Consider the following 16587-nt stretch of genomic DNA (forward strand, 5'->3'; position numbering starts at 1 on the left):
TCACCAGTTTATGACCATAAATGTCAATATTCAGTGGCGTAGCTTCCATTGAGGCAACCGAGGTAAAAACAAAAACAAAAACAAAAAAACAACACCTTTTACGTTGTTAAAATGTCGATAGCTTCTGGGGGGCGCAGCCCCCCAGACCCCCTGCCTCGGTAATATTATAACCCAAGCTACGCCTATGATATTGACTATCTAAAAGCAATCGATTTGGTTTTTAAATCTTGTGCACTTTCAGACATGCAGTACCGATACATATTATATACTCCACTTTTCAATTAATTCCTGATGTGTTCTGTACTTCATTGTCTATAATAGCAGTATTGTTATTTATTCGTACTAGTTATTATGTTCCCCAAACAAAGTTTGGGAACATATTGTTTTTACTCTCTTTCTTATTATTAAGGTCTTCCGTTACCAACGGAAGACCTAGTGATTCTACTGTTTTTTCTTATTAGGGTCTTCCGTCTTCAGCGGAAGACCCTTCTATTATTCTATTGTTGATTTTTCACTTTTCTTATTATGTTCCCCAAACAAAGTTTGGGAACATATTGTTTTTACTCTGTTTCTTATTATTATTATTATTATTATTATTATTATTCTTTTTCTCCGGTACTTTTTTGTCCGGTAGTGTTCTCAGAAACTACAAAAGGGATCGATATGAAACTTTCCAGAATGATAGTATAGCGTTTGTAGATGTGCATAGTGATAGTCATTTTGTTTGCACGTGCATGCACACGCGCGCGCGTGCATTGCAATTTTGGTACAAAAAATGGAAAATCAGAATATTGAAGGAAGCGATATAAAACCTAAATAGGATGATAGTATATCATTTGTACATATGAAAAATAATAGTTATTTTGCCAGCACGCACACGCATGCGCGTGCACGCGCATTACAAAATGTGTACGCTAACTTTGGAATCAGTCTAACTTTTTTGTTGTTCATTGAAATGGCTTGAAATTCATATCATAGGTAGATATTGAGACCCTTAACTGATTTACATAGTCAAAATTACCAATTTGCACGCGCATGCACGTGCGCTTCATTTTGATTGGATAATGCTAAAACGTTTCTAACTATCTTATTTATGAAGCGAATGAGATGATATTCACAGCATATGTAGACAATATGTGAATCTATATGTTGGTGTAACAAAAAATGCCAACGCACACGCGCATGCGCGTGTAATGTTTTTTAAATGTTCAATTTTTAAAGGACGATAACGTTTTTGTTTTTCATCAAATTCTATTCATATTAGGGGTTTAGATGTATCTTGGTACTCCTTACAAATTGCTGTGGTTAGAATTACTGCTCATCACGTGCATGCACGTGTGCTGATTTCTGATTGGACGATTTTAAAATCGCTATAACTTCCTTATATTTGGTGGAAAGGTTATGAAATTCATACTGTGGGTATATGATACAAATGCCTGTTGAACGACATCAACAAAAATTCGGAATCATACACGCGTGCGCGTGTATGCACGTGCAACGCTTTCTTTCATTTCTTGGTACTGAAATGACCATATTGAACGTACTACATGTAATTAAAGGCTAAAATAAAATGATTTTTTCCTATAGATTCATAAGGACATCACTGTTTAATTGGGGGAGGTTTGGGGAACATCTGTAACGGTCCCCGTTACAATTAGAACTAGTTATTATTATTATTTTTATTCTTTTTTTTTTTCCTTACCGATTTTGTGCAGAGGATTTCTCAGAGATGGCTTGACCGATTTACTTCAAATTTTCAGGGTTGATGCATTGCTATTTGAAGTTTATATCTTTTTTTGAATTTTTGAAAATTCACTTCCGGTTGGAAGTTATCCCCCTTTTATCGATTTTCAGATGACCATTTTGTCCAGCCAAAATCTCAAAAACGATAAAAGCTAGAGTGCTGAAATTTTCAGTGATGTTAGACGACATGTTGTAGTTGTGCACATCGGTTTTAAAAATTTCCGGAAGTGCCTAGTATGGAAGCTCGGTAGGGGTCGAAAATGGAGTTTCAAAAAGTGTCCATTTTTTTCCACGTTTTAAATCATAACTTTTTACTCGTAAATATTTTGCTTGGACATATATAACAAAAGTTGTACAGTTTATTGAGATCTTTCGTGTCATATCAAGAAATGGGCCCAAAGGCCTCATGGCTCGCCTGAACCATTGCATTTCTGTTACAATGATTAACTTTTTTCTCACGAAACTTTTGATAAGACATGTAGAATAAAAGTTGTTCAGTTTTGCAAGATCTATCTAATGATATCAAAAACTAGGCCTCAGGGCGTCATGGCTCGCCTGAACAGTCGAATTTGTATCACAATTAATAACATTAATAACTTTTTTCTCGAGAAACTTTTGACAAGACATGTAGAACAAAAGTTGTTCAGTTTCGCAAGCGTTAACTAACGATGTTAAGAAATAGGCCTGCAGGTCTCATGGCTCACCTGAACAGTTGGGTTATTGTTGCAAGCTATAACATTTTTGTCAAGAAACTTTTAATAAGACATCTAGAACAAAAGTTTTTCAGTTTTGCAAGATCTTTCGAACAACATGATGAAAAAGGCGAACGGGCCTCATGGCTCGCCTGAACAGTTTGATTAGTGTCACAATCAATAACTTTTTTCTCGAAAAACTTTTGATAAGACATGTAGAACAAAAGTTGTTCAGTTTTGCAAGATCTTTCAAACGATATCAAGAAAAAGGCCCACGGACCTTATGACTCGCCTTAACAGTCTCATAAATGTCGCAATCAATAACTTTTTTCTCAAGAAAATTTTAATAGGACATGTAGAAAAAAATTTGTTCAGTTTTGCGAGGTATATCTAGAATGATATAAAAAAAAGGCCTCCGGGCGACATGACTCGCCTGATCAGTCGACTTTGTATCGCAGTAAATAACATTATTAACTTTTTTGTCGAAAAAAAAGGCTGACCCCTTTCATTAGTGGCCGAGCGCGGCAGAGATTCTTTAATTCATAGCACTTAGATGATCAATATTTGTAAAACATTACCGAAGCTAAATTGTACGTCTAGACAATATATTTGTATCATTATTTATGAACGAATATCTCAGTCAAATTCTTATCTCCTCACATCTAAAATTGGACGGAAGACCCACTCGTTGCTCGCAACGAGATTGCATCTAGTTATTATTATTATTATGTTCCCCAAACAAAGTTTGGGAACATATTGTTTTTACTCTGTTTCTTATTATTATTATTATTATGTTCCCCAAACAAAGTTTGGGAACATATTGTTTTTACTCTGTTTCTTATTATGTTCCCCAAACAAAGTTTGGGAACATATTGTTTTTACTCTGTTTCTTATTATTATGTTCCCCAAACAAAGTTTGGGAACATATTGTTTTTACTCTGTTTCTTATTATTATTATTATTATTATTATTATTATTAATATTATTCTTTTTCTCCGGTACTTTTTTGTCCGGTAGTGTTCTCAGAAACTACAAAAGGGATCGATATGAAACTTTCCAGGATGATAGTATAGCGTTTGTAGATGTGCATAGTGATAGTCATTTTGTTTGCACGTGCATGCACGCGCGCGCACGTACATTGCAATTTTGGTACAAAAAATGGAAAATCAGAATATTGAAGGAAGCGATATAAAACCTAAATAGGATGATAGTATATCATTTGTACATATGAAAAATAATAGTTATTTTGCCAGCACGCGCACGCATGCGCGTGCACGCGCATTACAAAATGTGTACGCTAACTTTGGAATCAGTCTAACTTTTTTGTTGTTCATTGAAATGGCTTGAAATTCATATCATAGGTAGATATTGAGACCCTTAACTGATTTACATGGTCAAAATTACCAATTTGCACGCGCATGCACGTGCACTTCATTTTGATTGGATAATGCTAAAACGTTTGTAACTATCTTATTTATGAAGCGAATGAGATGATATTCACAGCATATGTAGACAATATGTGTATCTATATGTTGGTGTAACAAAAAATGCCAACTAACACGCGCATGCGCGTGCAACGTTTTTTAAATGTTCAATTTTTAAAGGACGATAACGTTTTTGTTTTTCATCAAATTCTATTCATATTAGGGGTTTAGATGTATCTTGGTACTCCTTACAAATTGCTGTGGTTAGAATTGCTGCTCAGCACGTGCATGCACGTGTGCTGATTTCTGATTGGACGATTTTAAAATCGCTATAACTTCCTTATATTTGGTGGAAACGTTATGAAATTCATACTGTGGGTATATGATACAAATTCCTGTTGAACGACATCAACAAAAATTCGGAATCATACACGCGTGCGCGTGTATGCACGTGCAACGCTTTCTTTCATTTCTTGGTACTGAAATGACCATATTGAACGTACTACATGTAATTAAAGGCTAAAATAAAATGATTTTTTGCTATAGATTCACAAGGACATCACTTTTTAATTGGGGGAGGTTTGGGGAACATCTGTAACGGTCCCCGTTACAATTAGAACTAGTTATTATTATTATTATTATTATTATTATTATTCTTTTTCTCCGGTACTTTTTTGTCCGGTAGTGTTCTCAGAAACTACAAAAGGGATCGATATGAAACTTTCCAGGATGATAGTATAGCGTTTGTAGATGTGCATAGTGATAGTCATTTTGTTTGCACGTGCATGCACGCGTGCGCACGTGCATTGCAATTTTGGTACAAAAAATGGAAAATCAGAATATTGAAGGAAGCGATATAAAACCTAAATAGGATGATAGTATATCATTTGTACATATGAAAAATAATAGTTATTTTGCCAGCACGCGCACGCATGCGCGTGCACGCGCATTACAAAATGTGTACGCTAACTTTGGAATCAGTCTAACTTTTTTGTTGTTCATTGAAATGGCTTGAAATTCATATCATAGGTAGATATTGAGACCCTTAACTGATTTACATAGTCAAAATTACCAATTTGCACGCGCATGCACGTGCGCTTCATTTTGATTGGATAATGCTAAAACGTTTGTAACTATCTTATTTATGAAGTGAATGAGATGATATTCACAGCATATGTAGACAATATGTGTATCTATATGTTGGTCTAACAAAAAATGCCAACACACACGCGCATGCGCGTGCAACGTTTTTTAAATGTTCAATTTTTAAAGGACGATAACGTTTTTGTTTTTCATCAAATTCTATTCATATTAGGGGTTTAGATGTATCTTGGTACTCCTTACAAATTGCTGTGGTTAGAATTACTGCTCAGCACGTGCATGCACGTGTGCTGATTTCTGATTGGACGATTTTAAAATCGCTATAACTTCCTTATATTTGGTGGAAACGTTATGAAATTCATACTGTGGGTATATGATACAAATGCCTGTTGAACGACATCAACAAAAATTCGGAATCATACACGCATGCGCGTGTATGCACGTGCAATGCTTTCTTTCATTTCTTGGTACTGAAATGACCATATTGAACGTACTACATGTAATTAAAGGCTAAAATAAAATGATTTTTTGCTATAGATTCACAAGGACATCACATTTTATTTGGGGGAGGTTTGGGGAACATATGTAACGGTCCCCGTTACAATTAGAACTAGTTATTATTATTCTTTTCTCCGGTACTTTTTTGTCCGGTAGTGTTCTCAGAAACTACAAAAGGGATCGATATGAAACTCTCCAGGATGATAGTATAGCGTTTGTAGATGTGCATAGTGATAGTCATTTTGTTTGCACGTGCATGCACGCGCGTGCACGTGCATTGCAATTTTGGTACAAAAAATGGAAAATCAGAATATTGAAGGAAGCGATATAAAACCTAAATAGGATGATAGTATATCATTTGTACATATGAAAAATAATAGTTATTTTGCCAGCACGCGCACGCATGCGCGTGCACGCGCATTACAAAATTTGTACGCTAACTTTGGAATCAGTCTAACTTTTTTGTTGTTCATTGAAATGGCTTGAAATTCATATCATAGGTAGATATTGAGACCCTTAACTGATTTACATAGTCAAAATTACCAATTTGCACGCGCATGCACGTGCGCTTCATTTTGATTGGATAATGCTAAAACGTTTGTAACTATCTTATTTATGAAGCGAATGAGATGATATTCACAGCATACGTAGACAATATGTGTATCTATACGTTGGTGTAACAAAAAAAGCCAACGCACACGCGCATGCGCGTGCAACGTTTTTTAAATGTTCAATTTTTAAAGGACGATAACGTTTTTGTTTTTCATCAAATTCTATTCATATTAGGGGTTTAGATGTATCTTGGTACTCCTTACAAATTGCTGTGGTTAGAATTACTGCTCATCACGTGCATGCACGTGTGCTGATTTCTGATTGGACGATTTTAAAATCGCTATAACTTCCTTATATTTGGTGGAATCGTTATGATATTCATACTGTGGGTATATGATACAAATGCCTGTTGAACGACATCAACAAAAATTCGGAATCATACACGCGTGCGCGTGTATGCACGTGCAACGCTTTCTTTCATTTCTTGGTACTGAAATGACCATATTGAACGTACTACATGTAATTAAAGGCTAAAATAAAATGATTTTTTCCTATAGATTCACAAGGACATCACTTTTTAATTGGGGGAGGTTTGGGGAACATATGTAACGGTCCCTGTTACAATTAGAACTAGTTAAGGTCTTCCGTTTCCAACGGAAGACCTTCTAGTGATTCTACTGTTTATTATTATTTTTTTTTTTCCTTTCGTCTCCGAGACCGTTGGATGGATTTTCCTGAAACTTTCACAGGTTATAGAGAACGATGGTACCTCGAGGCACTTTTTTCATTTTTTCAAAATTCACTTCCGGTCGCAAGATATGTCCAATTTTCGTCTTTTTACAAGATATTTTGTCCAGCGTTTTTCTCAGAAACGGTAAAAGATAGAGTCACCAAATTTTCAGAGATAATAGATCTCACTTTGTAGGCGTGCAGTAGGGGGTTAAGAATGTCGGCCGTCACTTCCGGTCGTCACTGGAAGTGATTAAAGGAAACATGAATTTCAAACTTTTTTCTTTGACATTGAAACCTATTTCAGTTTACTATATTTCGTTCTAATTTTCAAAAAATGTTGACCCCACCGGAAGTTGAATCTTCAACTTCCGGTTATATCAAAGAAAGCCTATTCATTCTCTCATATTTCAGTGCCATAAATCTCGGTCATGAAACTAGTTAATGAGTTGAGTTTTAAATATATAATAGTCACTATAAATGTCTAGAGTAACTTTAAATATTTTTGTAAAATTTACTTCCGGTCGGCAAATACGGCTTATTAGCTGTTTTCGTTGTCCAGCGTTTTTCTCAGAAACGGTAAAAGATAGAGTCACCAAATTTTTAGAGTTAATAGATCTCACTTTGTAGGCGTGCAGTAGGGTGTTAAGAATGTCGGTCGTCACTTCCGGTCGTCACCCGAAGTGATTAAATGAATCATATATTTCAAACTTTTTTCTTTCAAACTGAAACCTATATCGGTTTACTAGGTCTGGTTCTAATTCTCAAAAAAATGTTGACCCCACCGGAAGTTGAAACTCCAACTTCCGGTTATATCAAAGAAAGACTATTCATTCTCTCATTTTTCAGTGCCATAAATCTCGGTCATAAAACAAGTTAATGATTTGAATTTTACATATGTTATAGACACTATAAATGTCTAGTGTAAATTTAAATATTTTTGAAAAAATTCACTTCCGGTCGTGAGATATGGGGTGGACATATTCAAACCTTGTTTTTTCAGTTTCTCAATAATGAATATAGATAGACGCTTGAAACTTGTAGAGCTGATCAACTAACATTAGTCCATTGTACACATACATTCAATTTTTTTGTCCGTCACTTCCGGTCTATACCGGAAGTATTTGAAAAAATGTCGATTTTCCGATTTCTTCAAGTGATTTCTTAGAGATGGCTGAAATTTTCAGGAATAATTTCTTATGAAATGACCTTGCTACAATTATTTTTGTTTTTTACAAAATTCACTTCCGGTCGGAAAATATGGCCGATTTTCTGTTTCTCAAAAGGAATTTTGTCCAGCATTTTTCTTGGAAAAGGTAAAATATAGGTTCATCAAATATTCAGGGATGATCAATCTCCGTTTGTAGGTGTGCAGTAGTGGGTTGAACATGTCGACCGTCACTTCCTGTCGTCACCGGAAGTGATGGAAAGAATCGCAAACTTCAAACTTTTTCTTTAAATTGAAACCTATACTAGTTTATTAAGTCTATTTCAAAGTGTCAAAAGAATATTGACTCTGTCGGTAGTCAAAACAACTACTTCCGGTTTCTTGATAAAATACCTTTTTAATTTTCGTCTCTTTGTCCCCATAAATCTCGCTTATATTTGAAGTCTTTCATATGATTTTCACATGTCTTAATAAAAGTATCAACTTCTAAAGTTTTGATAATTTTGTTTTTCAAAATTGACTTCCGGTCGGTAGTAACCTACTACTTTTTCTTTCTTAGGTTTACTTCTTTTTTTGAGAACTCTTTCAGATAGAGACGTGAAATTGTCAGGGAATATAGACAGTAAAGAGTGGCTGTCATTTATAGGAAAACGCATCTGAATAGTACTTCCGGTCGTCACCGGAAGTTACGAGAAATGAGTAAAAAATTCGATAATACATTTCTCATTTAATATTCAAGTACATTCTCTGATATATTTAAATGGTTTTTGTAGGAACAGAAAGTTCTTTACCGGAAGTGGTCTAACGGAAGACCTACTCATTACTAGTAATAAGTGTCTAGTTAAGGTCTTCCGTCTCCTGCGGAAGACCTTACTATTATTGTTCGCGTTCTTCTTCTTCATTAAGGTCTTCCGTCTCTTGCGGAAGACCTTACTATTATTGTTCGCGTTCTTCTTTTTCATTATTATTATTATTATTATTATTATTATTATTTTCCTTGGTAGTACACGCGTTTTTCTCAGCCATTTCTCGATCGATTTTCACGAAATTTTCAGGAAAGATGTCTTTTGGTGACGAGACTTTGCTTGCAAAATTTCGTGCTTGACGTCACTTCCGGTCAGGAGTTATCTCTCTTTTAGTGACTTTTTGAAGGGCCTTGTTGTCCACGCATCTCCTCCGTTAGTTTTGAAGCTAGAGTCTTGAAATTTCTACACAAGATAGAGTAAACATTTTAGAAGATTTGTGGAGGATTCGATTTTACCGGAGGCGATTTGCCTAAACGCTCGCCTGGACCTGAAAAAATGGATGCCAAAATTTTTCGCCGATTTCGGCGATTTTTCACGTTTGATCTCCAATATCTTTTTTCTTGCAAATATTTTGTTAAGACATGTAGAACAAAAGTTGTGCACATTTACGAGATCTTTTCGAAAATATCAAGATTTAGGGGCTAGCCCCTTAAATTAGGGATCTAGAAGGGCTCAAAGTCTAGATCAAATATCTCAAAAATCGTTAATATTTTGGTATAAGTCAAAGAACAAAAAATGTTCATCTCAACAATCCAAATCTATTCATATAAAAATTTAGGTCATATGTTACGTAATAAGGGATTTTAAGGGCCAAAACCATAAATTTTTACCCCTTGTATCTCGAAAACGACAAATATTTTGAAAAGCAATAAAGAACAAAAGTTGTTCAGAATGATGATCTGAACAATATGCATATTTCGTTTTTACCCTATGTGGCCCCGTTAGGGAGCTACAGTTTGGCCCCTAAAAATTACTTCTAGAAATAACTCGAGAACGGTAAAGAATTTCTAAATACTTGTTGAACAAAAAATGTTTGAAATGTCATGGCCTTTCTTACGATATCAAGCAAAAGGGGCTGACCCTTTAAATTAGGGGCCCAGAAGGGTTCAAAGGTTTATGAGAATATCTCAGAAACTATTAATATTTTGTAATAAGTCATTGAAGCGGAAATGTTCATCTAAACGAGCTTGTTCTTATCAAATCAAAAAGTAGGTCATATGTTACGTAATAAGGGATTTTAAGGGCCAAAATCATAAATAATTGACGCCTCATATCTTGAAAACGACAAATATTTTGAAAAGCATTATTGAACAAAAGTTGTTCAGAATGATAATCTAAACAATATGTACATTTGGTTTTTTCCCTATGTGGCCCCGTTAGGGAGCTACAGTTTGGCCTCTAAATATTTCTTGTAGAGATAACTCGAGAACGGTAAAGAATTTCTAAATACTTGTTGAGCAAAAAATGTTTCAAATGACAAGGCCTTTCTTACGATATCAAGCAAAACGGGCTGGCCCTTTAAATTAGGGGTTCAGAAGGGTCCAAATGTTTTTGAGAATATCTCAGAAACTATTAATATTTTATAATAAGTTGTAGAAGCGGAAATGTTCATCTCAACGAGCTTGATCTTATCAAATCAAAAAGTAGGTCATATGTTACGTAATTAGAGATTTTAAGGGCCAAAATCGTAAATATTTGACGCCTCATATCTTTAAAACGACATATTTTTTGAAAAGCATTATTGAACAAAAGTTGTTCAATGTGTCATAACCTATCGATCAATATCAAAAAATGGGTCTGTGGGCCTCATGGCTCGCCTGTAGAGTCGATTTTTGTCGATATCAGTCGATTTCAAAAACTTGTAACTGGTAAATATTTTGTAAGGACATATTGAACAAAAGTTGTTCAGTTTATCGAGATCTATCGATTGATATCAAGAAATAGGCCTATGGTCCTAATGGCTCGCCTGTAGAGTCGATTTTTTGTCGATATCGGTCGATCTCAATAACTTTTTACAGGTAAATATTTTGTAAAGACATATAGAACTAAAGTTGTTGAGTCTATAGAGGGCTAACAAATGACATCAAGAAATAGGCCCGCGGGCCTTATGGCTCGCCTGGAGAGTCGAATTTCAAACGAATTTCACCGCAACTTTGCTTCAGAAGCTTATGATATGAAAAATTGATTATATCTAAAGTATCTTAAAGTCGGAAACTAAATTGGGACTCATTTGTCTTTTTTTTTTTTTTTTTAACTCCGAGTGCATCAACAAATCGGACGGAAGACCTACTCGTTGCTCGCAACGAGATCGTGTCTAGTTATTATTATTATTTTTTTTTTTTTCCCCTTTCGTCTCCGAGACCGCTGGATGGATTTTCCTGAAACTTTCACAGGTTATAGACAACGATGGTACCTCCAGGCATATTTTTCATTTTTTCAAAATTCACTTCCGTTCGTCAGATACGTCCGATTTTCCGGTTTTTGAAAGAAAGTTTGTCCGGGGGTAAACTTGAAAACCACTAAAGATAATCGAATGAAACTTTCAGGGATGATAGATCTATTTTCTCTATGGTGCATGCACGTATTATTTTTTGTCGCCGTCACTTTCGGTCGTCACCGGAAGTGATTAAATAAATCATCAATTTCAAACTTTTTTCCTTCAAATTGAAACCTACTTTGGTTTATTATATCTCGTTCTAATTCTCAAAAAATGTTGACCCCACCGGAAGTTGAATCTTCAACTTCCGGTTATATCAAAGAAAGCCCACTCATTCTCTCATTTTTCAGTGCCATAAATCTCCGTCATGAAACTAGTTAATGAGTTGAGTTTTACATATATTATAGTCACTATAAATGTCTAGAGTAAAGTCAAATATTTTTGTAGAATTTACTTCCGGTCGGCAAATACGGCTTATTAGCTGTTTTCGTTGTCTAGCGTTTTTCTCAGAAACAGTAAAAGATAGAGTCACCAAATTTTCAGAGTGAATAGATCTCACTTTGTAGGCGTGCAGGAGGGGGTTAAGAATGTCGACCGTCAATTCCGGTCGTCACCGGAAGTGATTAATGAATCATAAATTTCAAACTTTTTTCTTTCAAATTGAAACCTATATCGGTTTTCTAGGTCTGGTTCTAATTCTCAAAAAATGTTGACCCCACCGGAAGTTGAATTTCCAACTTCCGGTTATATCAAAGAAAGACTATTCATTCTCTCATTTTTCAGTGCCATAAATCTCGGTCATGAAACAAGTTAATGATTTGAATTTTATATATGTTATAGATACTATAAATGTCTAGAGTAAATTTAAATATTTTTGTAAAATTCACTTCCGGTCGTGAGATATGGGGTGGACATATTCAAACCTTGTCTTTTCACTTTCTCAATAATGAATATAGATAGATGCTTGAAACTTCTAGAGTTGATCAACTAACATTAGTCCAATGTACACATACATTCAATTTTTTCATCCGTCACTTCCGGTCTCTACCGGAAGTATTTGAAAAAATGTCGATTTTCCGATTTCTTCGAGTCTGGATATATTTTCTTGATATTTTCAGGAATAATGTCTGATGAAATGACCTTGCTATAATTATTTTTGTTTTTACAAAATTCACTTCCGGTCGGAAAATATGGCCGATTTTCTGTTTCTCAAAAGGAATTTTGTCCAGCATTTTACTTCGAAAAGGTAAAATATAGGTTCATCAAATATTCAGGGATGATCAATCTCCGTTTGTAAGAGTGCAGTAGGGGGTTGAACATGTCAACCCTCACTTCCTGTCGTCACCGGAAGTGATTGAAAGAATCGCAAATTTCAAACTTTTTCCTTTAAATTGAAACCTATAATAGTTTATTTTAACTCTCTTTCAAAGTGTCAAAAGAATATTGACTCTGTCGGTAGTCAAAACGACTACTTCCGGTTTCTTGATAAAATGACTTTTTACTTTTCGTCTCTTTGTCCCCATAAATCTCGCTTATATTTGAAGTCTTTCATATGATTTTCACATGTCTTAATAAAAGTATCAACTTCTAAAGTTTTGATAATTTTGTTTTTCAAAATTGACTTCCGGTCGGTAGTAACCTACTACTTTTTCTTTTTTTAGTCTACTTCTTTTTGTTGAGAACTCTTTCAGATAGAGACGTGAAATTCTCAGGGAATATCAACAGTAAAGAGTCGCTCTCATTTATAGGAAAACGCATCTGAATAGTACTTCCGGTCGTCACCAGAAGTTACGAGAAAGGAGTAAAAATTTCGATAATACATTTCTCATTCATTGTGAAGGCACATTTTCTGATACATTTAAATGGTTTTTGTAGGAATAGAAAGCTCTTAACCGGAAGTGGTCTAACGGAAGACCTACTCATTACTAGTAATGAGTGTCTAGTTATTATTATTATTTTTTTCTTTTCCCTTTCGTCTCCGAGACCGTTGGATGGATTTTCCTGAAATTTTCACAGATTATAGACAACGATGGTACCTCGAGGCATTTTTTTCATTTTTTCAAAATTCACTTCTGTTCATCAGATACGTCCGATTTTCCGGTTTTTGAAAGAAACTTTGTCCTGGGGTAAACTTGAAAGTCACTAAAGATAATCGAATGAAACTTTCAGAGATGATAGATCTATATTCTCTATGGTGCATGCACGTAATATTTTTTGTCGCCGTCACTTCCGGTCGTCACCGGAAGTGATTAAAGGAATCCTAAATTTCAAACTTTTTTCTTTCAAATTGAAACCTATTTCGGTTTACTTTATCTCGAACTAATTCTCAAAAAATGTTGACCCCACCGGAAGTTGAATCTCCAACTTCCGGTTATATCAAAGAAAGGCTATTCATTCTCTCGTATTTCAGTGCCATAAATCTCAGTCATTAAACTAGTTAATGAGTTGAGTTTTACATATATTATAGTCACTATAAATGTCTAGAGTAACGTCAAATATTTTTGTAAAATTCACTTCCGGTCGGCAAATACGGCTTATTAGCTGTTTTTGTTGTCTAGCGTTTTTCTCAGAAACAGTAAAAGATAGAGTCACCAAATTTTCAGAGTGAATAGATCTCACTTTGTAGGCGTGCAGTAGGGGGTTAAGAATGTCGGCCGTCACTTCCGTTCGTCACCGGAAGTGATTTAATGAATAATATATTTCAAACTTTTTTCTTTCAAACTGAAACCTATATCGGTTTACTAGGTCTGGTTCTAATTCCTAAAAATGTTGACCCCACCGGAAGTTGAAACTCCAACTTCCGGTTATATCAAAGAAAGACTATTCATTCTCTCATTTTTCAGTGCCAGAAATCTCGGTCATAAAACAAGTTAATGATTTGAATTTTACATAGGTTATAGACACAATACATGTCTAAAGTAAATATAAATATTTTTGCAAAATTCACTTCCGGTCGTGATATATATGGTGGACATATTCAAACCTTGTTTTTTCAGTTTCTCAATAATGAATATAGATAGACGCTTGAAACTTGAAGAGTTGATCAACTAAGATTAGTCTATTGTACACATACATTCAATTTTTTTCTCCGTCACTTCCGGTCTATATCGGAAGCATTTGAAAAAAATGTCGATTTTCCGATTTCTTCGAGTGATTTCTCAGAGATGGCTGAAATTTTCAGGAATAATGTCTTATGAAATGACCTTGCTATAATTATTTTTGTTTTTACAAAATTCACTTCCGGTCGGAAAATATGGCCGATTTTCTGTTTCTCAAAAGGAATTTTGTCCAGCCATTTTCTTGGAAAACGTAAAATATAGGTTCATCAAATATTCAGGGATGATCAATCTCCGGTTTTAGGCGTGCAGTAGGGGGTTGAACATGTTGACCGTCACTTCCTGTCGTCACCGGAAGTGATGGAAAGAATCGCAAATTTCAAACTATTTCCTTTAAATTGAAACCTATACTAGTTTATTAAGTTTCTTTCAAAGTGTCAAAAGAATATTGACTCTGTCGGTAGTCAAAACGACTACTTCCGGTTTCTTGATAAAATACCTTTTTAATTTTCGTCTCTTTGTCCCCATAAATCTCGCTTATATTTGAAGTCTTTCATATGATTTTCACATGTCTTAATAAAAGTATCAACTTCTAAAGTTTTGATAATTTTGCTTTTCAAAATTGACTTCCCATCGGTAGTAACCTACTACTTTTTCTTTCTTAGGTTTACTTCTTTTTTTGAAAACTCTTTCAGATAGAGACGTGAAATTTTCAGGGAATATAGACAGTAAAGAGTGGCTGTCATTTATAGGAAAACGCATCTGAATAGTACTTCCGGTCGTCACCGGAAGTTACGGGAAAGGAGTAAAAAATTCAATAATACATTTCTCATCCATTGTTAAGGCACATTTTCTGATATATTTAAATGTTTTTTTAGGAACAGAAAGCTCTTTACCGGAAGTGGTCTAACGGAAGACCTACTCATTACTAGTAATGAGTGTCTAGTTATTATTCTTTTTCTCCGGTACTTTTTTGTCCGGTAGTGTTCTCAGAAACTACAAAAGGGATCAACATGAAACTTTCCAGGATGATAGTATAGCGTTTGTAGATGTGCATAGTGATAGTCATTTTGTCTGCACGTGCATGCACGCGCGCGCACGTGCATTGCAATTTTGGTACAAAAAATGGAAAATCAGAATATTGAAGGAAGCGATATAAAACCTAAATAGGATGATAGTATATCATTTGTACATATGAAAAATAATAGTTATTTTGTCAGCACGCGCACGCATGCGCGTGCACGCGCATTACGAAATTTGTACACTAACTTTGGAATCAGTCTAACTTTTTTGTTGTTCATTGAAATGGCTTAAAATTCATATCATAGGTAGATATTGAGACCCATAACTTATTTGCATGGTCAAAATTACCAATTTGCACGCGCATGCACGTGCGCTTCATTTTGATTGGATAATACTGAAACGTTTGTAACTATCTTATCTATGAAGCGAATGAGATGATATTCACAGCATACGTAGACAATATGGGTATCTATATATTGGTGTAGCAAAAAAATGCCAACGCACACACGCATGCGCGTGCAACGTTTTTTAAATGTTCAATTTTTAAAGGACGATAACGTTTTTGTTTTTCGTCAAATTCTATTGATATTAATGGTTTAAATGTGTCTTGGTACTGCTTACAAATTGCTGTAGTTAGAATTACTGCTCAGCACGTGCATGCACGTGTGCTGAATTCTGATTGGACGATTTTAAAATCGCTATAACTTCCTTATATTTGGTGGAAACGTTATGAAATTCACACTGTGGGTATATGATACACATGCCTGTTGAACGACATCAACAAAAATTCGGATTCATACACGCGTGCGCGTGTATGCATGTGCAACGCTTTCTTTCATTTTTTGGTGCTGAAATAACCATATTGAATTTACTACATGTTATTAAAGGCTAAAATAAAATGATTTTTTCCTATAGATTCACAAGTACATCACTTTTTAATTGGGGGAGGTTTGGGGAACATCTGTAACGGTCCCCGTTACAATTAGAACTAGTTATTATGTTCCCCAAACAAAGTTTGGGAACATATTGTTTTTACTCTGTTTCTTATTAAGGTCTTCCGTAACCAACGGAAGACCTTCTAGTGATTCTACTGTTTATTATTTTTTTTTTTTTTCCCTTTCGTCTCCGAGACCGCTGGATGGATTTTCTTGAAACTTTTACAGATTATAGAGAACGATGGTACCTCAAGGCATTTTTTTCATTTTTTCAAAATTCACTTCCGTTCGTCAGATACGTCCGATTTTCCGGTTTTTGAAAGAAACATTGTCCGGGGGTAAACTTGAAAACCACTAAAGATAATCGAATGAAACTTTCAGGGATGATAGATCTATTTTCTCTATGGTGCATGCACGTAATATT

The sequence above is a fragment of the Ostrea edulis genome, chromosome 4, assembly GCF_947568905.1.
Source record: "Ostrea edulis chromosome 4, xbOstEdul1.1, whole genome shotgun sequence".
NCBI classification, from domain to species: Eukaryota; Metazoa; Mollusca; class Bivalvia; order Ostreida; family Ostreidae; genus Ostrea; species Ostrea edulis.